We start from the raw sequence: 7,174 nt of genomic DNA, 5'->3' as shown, positions 1-7,174 counted from the left end.
GGGGGGTGCTCAGGCAGGCTGGGGGAGCAGGCAGGGGATGAGACCTAGCTGGGGTCCCCCCTGTGGTCCCCTCTCCCCTCCTCCATCCCCCTCTGCCCTCTATGCAGATGCATCCTAACTATGGTAGCTTTTCCCAATGATACTCGAATGGTTGCATGTACTGCTAAATGAATAGGTGTGATTAAGTTCAGCATGTGCCTGTGTATACTGGAGGACATGCAGGACAAGTAAAATAAAGATGTGATTGGAGGAATTGTACAAGATGGTGGAGCCATTATATTTTTTATGTGAATACAGCATCTGGGTCCAGCTCCCTGTGGCAGCAAGCGGGGAGTGCCCAAATCTCTGAAGCTCTCCGAATCTTCTTCCTAATTGATTTGGAGAGCTTCAAATCAGTTGTGACCTTTGAATTGATCTCCTGATTCAGTTTGGATTCAGCTGTTGAATTGACCAAATCTCCTTGGAATCGAATCAGCACTCGAAGCTTCTCACAGCTCTAGTGCTTATTGAGACATGTCAGATGGATGGTGGAGGACCAAGGGCTGCCTATCATGTTCATCATGAGGTAATGGCTATTGCAGCCCAAAAACCAGGTAGTTAGAGCACTGACCTCTCACTGTCAGAATCCATCTAAGAGGCTGAGGCTTGTGAGGTACCTTGACTAGGGGAGATTTCTGTGTGGCCTTTTTCAGATGGCAGCTTTTAGCTGCATTCCAGCCCACAAGCTAGCACTGTTCTGACACCTGGTTACTCAATTATAGTGGAGCTGGCTCCTCCGATCCTAGGAGTGAAAGTAAAGGAAAACTCACTGACTGTCAATGCTGCTTTCCCCCTGGCCTCCTGCCTGAAGAGTGAGTTTCAAAGTCTTCAGTATGACTTGGAGTTCTGGGAAACTGGATCCAATGACAAAGTCAGCAAACTAAGCCAAGCTTCATCAGGGACAACAACATATCACCAGCAGTTTCTCTCCTTTTCTTGTTGGAGGAGGAGGACAACTACAGTTTCACACCCTACATTGAAATGCCTCGGTTCCCAAAGAGGGACTCAAATTGCTGAGTGTCTGGCATGAGTCAGAAAGGGTTGGAGGCCAGCTCAGAATCAGGAGTCTTCCAGCTGGGTGGGGGGTCGGTGCCCAACCTTACAAGGTGCGAGTTCTCTCGTTGTCTGGAGGGAAAATGAGGGCACTTTGGGGATCCGAGACAGTGAGAGAACCTCCCTTTCAGACAGCTCCTCCTTGGGAGATGCCAGATATCCAACAGAAGGATACAAGCAGTGTAATATGGATGTGGACAGGTGCCAACAAGAGGCCTTCCTTCACGTGACTGTGCTGATGTAAGGTCTTCATTTTTTAACCCTTCCTCTGAGGACCCACATCTCACTCAAGGAGCCACTTTTACCCTGACCTGGAGAGGCTTCCCTTCCCTGAGCACATAGCTTGCTTGAAAGTATGAGTCTCTGAGGACTCCAGTGAGCTCCCTCCCCAGGACATTGGTCTTCAGACTTTACAGTTTTCAGAGGATGAGGACATTTCAAGTGACTGTGACAGCGAGACAGTCGTTCCAGCCATGCACTCAGCAGGAGGAACACTGTCTCCATGCTAAGGGAGACTTTTGAAGCTGGGCTGTGGGGAAAGCATGGGACCATGGAGGAAAAGAACTACCAAAACCTTACATTCCAGAGCTATCAGCAGGTGTATTATATGCCAAGAAACTGATGGCATCACAGAGGAATGAACGGCAAACATTTGTCAGCTGGCTTGTGCATCACTACCCAGACAGGGTAGCTTCTCCTAATGTCTGTCCTATCAGGTGCTACAGTTCCAATTGCAAAAAAGGTGTGCTTTCACTGCAGGTAGCTAACACCCATTCCCCATCCTGCTGCAGAAAGCCTGTGGCCATAAGGCACTGCTATTTTAATGCAGGGCAAATAGGGCAAACTGAAATGTGGATGGGGAGCATGGTGATGATCTCGCACGTTTCTCTTGCAGCAAACACTGCAGGTGCCTTGCCATCCCATAGGAATTTATGGTGAGATATGGATAATGTATTAGTTATCTCTCTGTAAAAACACTGGTGTATCAGAAAAAGCAGTCTGAAACAACCAGCCCATGCCGGCAAGGTGGCAGGTTTCAGTTACATGTGGTTTGGGACCCAAGCTGATCCACCATCAGTTGCTCACCTCGGGTTGTGAAGTTATTCCGCCTCCTTGGTGGCAAAAATTAGGGTTGAAATTTGCCTCCTTCACAGACATTTTGCCATGTTTGCTTTTGTGGGATCAGGAGAAACTCATGGCGATCCTGTGTCACAACAGAACAGAGCAGAAAAAGCAAGGCCAAAAATATAGGTTGCGTTTGTTTGTTAACATCTATGGATCCATGAAAAAAATTAGGAGCTGGAAAGGACCTTATAAGATTATCGGGTCCAGCCCTCCTGCACTTGGGCAGGAAAAACTGCTTTCTTTTGGTTTGTATACAAATATATGTGTTGCAGGTGAAATTCAACTTACTGAGCAGAGCAGCTCAGTGCTGCTATGGATTGATGGATAATTGCATGTTTGCATTTGTCCAGCCAGCTCAACTGAGGGTACTTCTACACACCTGGGAAAACCTACTGCCTTGGTCTGAGTGATATTCTAAGTACGCCATCTCCTGTTTCTCCTTCCTGGACACTATTTGCTAACAGTGGCTGTAGTTCCCATGCTGGGTGGGTCTGGAGCCTGCCCATCCCTCTGAACAAAGTCAGAGCTTCACCAAGCTTCATAAGTTTGAGGGGCAGGCAATAGGCCAGGTGGCTGATGGTTAGACCTTGCACTTTTACTTGTATATCCAGGTCAGAGGAACTTGTTACCATTCTATTCCAATAAGCAAAAAAGAACAAATGAAGCTACTAAATAAGAGAGAAATGCCAGTAGCACATGTGTAGGATGTATTGCCTTTGGTGGGAGTTTGTGCACTGCCTTTGACCTCCCATTCACAAGGAGGGAAGGACAGCAGGGTACTAATGGAGGCCTTTAATACTTACCTCCTTCCGAGAAGTGGGAGATCCAAAGGGAAGATCAGATTATGTGGGAGTTGGTTAACTCCATGCAAAGCCTTTCATCATCCCATATCACTGTACCTCATGTTTTTTATGAGTAGAGACAGCAACAACAAGGCTCTGAATGAGGTTGGTAATCCAGAGTATTGTTTCACACCAGTCCCAAGGCAGCACCAACACCTGTCCCCAGAGGTCTGCGTGAAGTGAACTGAGAATGTTAATCCAGTTTCTCTAGAATCATAGCCCCAGACACCAAACCAGACTTCCTTCCTTCTTTAAATCTGAGGACAGAGCATGAGCTAAGAGGAAATTGCACATGGAAGAGACCCCATTTCTTTAAAGAAGGAGTTAAGATTATGGCCTAGTTTTCAGAGGGACTGAGTACCTGCAGCAGGAGTGAAAGGGTGATGTCCGTTTCTGAAGTTCAAGCCAGAAGCATGCAATAATCAAGGGAAACTCAGTTGCACATGCTGTATGATTGACCTACCACTAGCAGGCACTATTTTAGAAGACTGTTTGTGCATGGCACCCTATAAGATGCCTCACAGCCAGCCTTAATAGCATGGCAGAATTCGGCAGAATTTTCCTGATATGGAATCGAGATATAGCACACCTAAGATCACAGACCTTGCTGTTGCTAAGTTCAGAGAAAAGTGCTTATGCAAGTAGCCCTGTGCAGAGAGGGTGTCAGCCTCTCACTGTGCTTTGACAGAAGCAAAAAGCCTATTTAGCCAGATGCTGTATTCACATAAAAAATATAATGGCTCCACCTTCTTGTACAATTCCTCCAATCGCATCTTTATTTTACTTGTCCTGCATGTCCTCCAGTGTACGCAGGCACATGCTGAACTTAATCACACCTATTCATTTAGCAGTACATGCAACCATTCAGGTATCATTGGGAAAAGCTCCCTATCCCTCCATGAATCTCAGGTAAAGCAAGAGCAAACCATCTGCAGTGAGAGTTTGACACATGAGAGGTCTCGGTTCAGTTCTCTGCATCAGCACGTCTTCTAGACTTGTCACTTACTCTCACTTTGCCTCTTCATCCTCATCTGCTAATTGAGAAGTGATCATAGTCAATCTGACAGGGGTTGTATATGAGTTAAATAACTAAAAATCAGCTTTTCTAGAGCCATATTTTCAGTTGTGCAAACCAGTGTTACTGGGTGGCCTGGACTGTAGCTTGGGTGATTGATACCAGGTCAGGATCAAGTCTTTAGCTTCTGAACACTGACATGCCTCCAAGCATTGGAGACTGTGTTAGATGTTCTGAGAAAGGCCTCTTTCTATCCCTGAGGTGGGTAGGGCCCTCCACTCCCTCCTCCTCTCCTGCATCTGGGCATGGGAGGGGCAATAGACAGAGATTTGCCCTACATAGGGGAGGTCACTGGGGTTTCTCTGACATCTTCAAAGCCTCTCTGTGCTGATCACCCAGCATGTTCCTGAAAGTGAGAGATAAAGGTGGACAGGAATGTCTCTAACTGCATGATGTATCCTCCTCCTGCAGCACTGAGGCCTGTGCCCTTCCTTGTGCTGACGCTCAGCAAATTGTGTTTTGTGCTGAGGCTGGTGGAGACCAACCAGATAAAGTAGGTGCTGTGTGGAGGTGAGTGCCAGCCCCTCCTGCAGGTGCCCCCAGCGGGCACCCATGACCTAACACAGAGCCTGGGCCCCACTGGAGTGTCCCACACTGGTAAGCAGGGCTTCCACTGTGCTTCCTGGGTCAGATCCAACAAAAAGTGTAGAACCCTCCCTCCCTGAGCTGCCTGGAGGCTCTGAGCAGTGAGCAGGATTGGGCCTTTCGTGACTTGCAGAGTATTTCCCAAGAACCATCAAAAAGGCTGGAGCTGCCTCTAGGCTCTGGGGCAAATGGAGCTGATTTAATCCTAGCTGTAACCCTGGTGTCTGCCCCACCTGTCCCAAATTCTCCATCTACCCCAAGCATCACGGGGGCTGCCGGGACTTTGTCATGACCACCAGGCCTGTATGTCCTGTTGCTGCAGCATCACCTCCTCAACCCAATATTCCTGTGCAAACGTCTTGTCTTTTCTCCCCCTCTGCAGTTGTGGGAGGCTTTGCCCGGGGTGCCAACGTGAAATTCCAGATCAGGGATAAGAGCCCATTTCCCAGCTGTCGTGCAGCTGACTATTGTTTCCACGTGTTCCCTTTCTTTAACCTCATGAGCAGCAGCTGGCTGAGCAGCAAGGACCGGGAGGTGAAAGTTGCTGTCTTTCTAGCTCTGTACCACAGCTGTCACATGTCACTATGTCTGCCTGTCTGTGCAGTCCTGGCAGAGAAGACTCAGTCTCAGGGGCTCATATCATGTGCCTGAGAATCTGCTTTGCCCACAGGCAGTGTGCAGTTATGTGTGCTAGTGGGTGCCAGTGAGCACTGGGATAGGGGGCATCTCCTTGCAGGCATGACTCCTGCGGTGCCCAGGGGGATGACAGCAAGGAGGAGTTCACTCTCTGCACATGAATCTGGGCACATCAGCACAGCAGGGAGATGTGATCCATGAGCCAGCCCCAAGGCCATATCCCACAGCTCCTCCCAGGTGCCATAGGTAGGAACCATGCAGACAGGGCTGGTCCAATGATGAATCAAGAATGCTGCTGACCTGAGGAGAAAAGCTGTACCTCTTCCTGATCCAGAGCAACCTTCCAGGAAGTCTGTCAGAGGGACTCAGTCCTGCCTTCCTTTTCTGCAGCTGCAGCAGGATGCGGTCAAGGCGCTGGGGCCTGCAATGGGCCTCCTTCTCCACCATGAGAGGCATCCTGACACTGTTTTTGAGAGGCTCCTGTCTCCCGCAGCAGTACAAGGGAGGGCTTGACAATCTTCATGTCACCATGGTGAGATTTTGCCTGTGAAACCAGCATTGGCCCTTGTTTGTATGTGTGGGTGTGTGCTCTGGCACGTGTGTGCATGTATGACTTGCCCTAGGACCTCCGTAGCTCTCTTGGGGCTTTCCTGGTGCAGTTCAAGACTCCTTAATGGATCGGCCTTGCCTACGCTTGGGGGCTAAACTCACATGGCTGTATTGGGAATGCCACTTCCATTTTCTGGAAAGTCTGATAAGGGGAGACAAAAAAAATGAACTACTGGACTGCTGGTGCCAGCTGAGTTTTACTCTGCTCCCTCTCGGTTTGGCCTCTCAAAGCTCCACGGGGTGGGGAGGATTGGAGATTGTCTCTTGTGGAGTGCAGGGATTATGGTCAGGGCCTGGCAGTTTAAAACATAGAGATTTGGGGTTCCCTGCTATGAGTTATAGAAGTGGATGGCTCCCACCCCACTGCCTGTGGAGTGTCTCTCCTGGGTGAGACAGGCTGCGCTCTGTCTTTGTTTCCACCTGGGCAGCTCCCTGAGGCAGCACAGGTTTACCTGAGGGGAAAATCCCACTTCAGCTCTGTGCTCCCTTGTCCTGTGTCCCTGGGGTGTGTGGGCAGATGCTGGCGGTTCTGGCTCTGCAGTCACCTTTTGAGCCTATGACACCTGTGGGCTGTGTGATCCACTCTCTTCCTGGCATCCTTTGGAAGGAATATAAATCTCCAGAGAGTGGTAATCCAGATGGGGTGTATTCAGGGTGCTGGACAGGGGCTGAAACAGAACAGTGTGGTGTGGTCAGCATTGCAGACATGGAAACTTCCAGCACCAAAGCAGTAAAGCACTAAGCATGGGGCAGTGAGGTATTTTTTCTCACTCACTAATTTTCTGCTCTTGCTCACTCCATGATTCTCCTTTCTAGTGCTCCCTTTGACTGTCTCCTTCTGTTGCAGAGTCTGAGCCAGATCTTGAAGGTGGCCTATGATTTTCAGGTCCCCCTCCCCGATGGGAAACTCAAGAGTATCTGAGATCTGGGAACATAGCAGCCTGCTGGTCAGGACAAGAACAGTCCAGAAACACACGCATCCCTAGGAAGGACCAAGAGAGTCTCTGAAGACAGTTGGGTGTGACGAGTGTAATTTTGGTGCAGAAGTGGGTGCTTTGTGTCTCACAGACATATGGGAATATAGCCATGGGGGCTTGGTGAGCTGAAGTCCCTTCTTCAACCATGTGAATGAGCAGCACTCCCCACCCCCATTCCAACGCACTTCATTTGCGGCTGTTTCAGAGGTGAGAGATGCACTTGCTGCCCCTTA

At 49.2% G+C, this 7,174-nt stretch overlaps 1 long non-coding RNA gene and 1 pseudogene across 1 annotated transcript; both read left to right on the top strand.

Annotated features, from left to right (window-relative positions):
- The first annotated feature begins 524 nt into the window (after window positions 1-524).
- Window positions 525-1,714, top strand: LOC109287134 (annotated as a pseudogene).
- Window positions 1,715-4,346: 2,632 nt separating this feature from the next.
- LOC109287357 lies at window positions 4,347-6,961 on the top strand. The gene is made up of 4 exons (XR_002094840.1): window positions 4,347-4,644; window positions 5,102-5,253; window positions 5,746-5,887; window positions 6,812-6,961. It is a non-coding gene; the product is annotated as an uncharacterized LOC109287357 (long non-coding RNA).
- The last annotated feature ends 213 nt before the right edge of the window (window positions 6,962-7,174 follow it).

This window comes from Gavialis gangeticus, unplaced genomic scaffold, assembly GCF_001723915.1.
Source record: "Gavialis gangeticus isolate Ggan-Ray unplaced genomic scaffold, GavGan_comp1, whole genome shotgun sequence".
NCBI lineage: Eukaryota > Metazoa > Chordata > Crocodylia > Gavialidae > Gavialis > Gavialis gangeticus.
The sequence above is the reverse complement of the archived record's forward strand: the minus strand, read 5'-3'. Positions and strand labels throughout refer to the sequence as shown.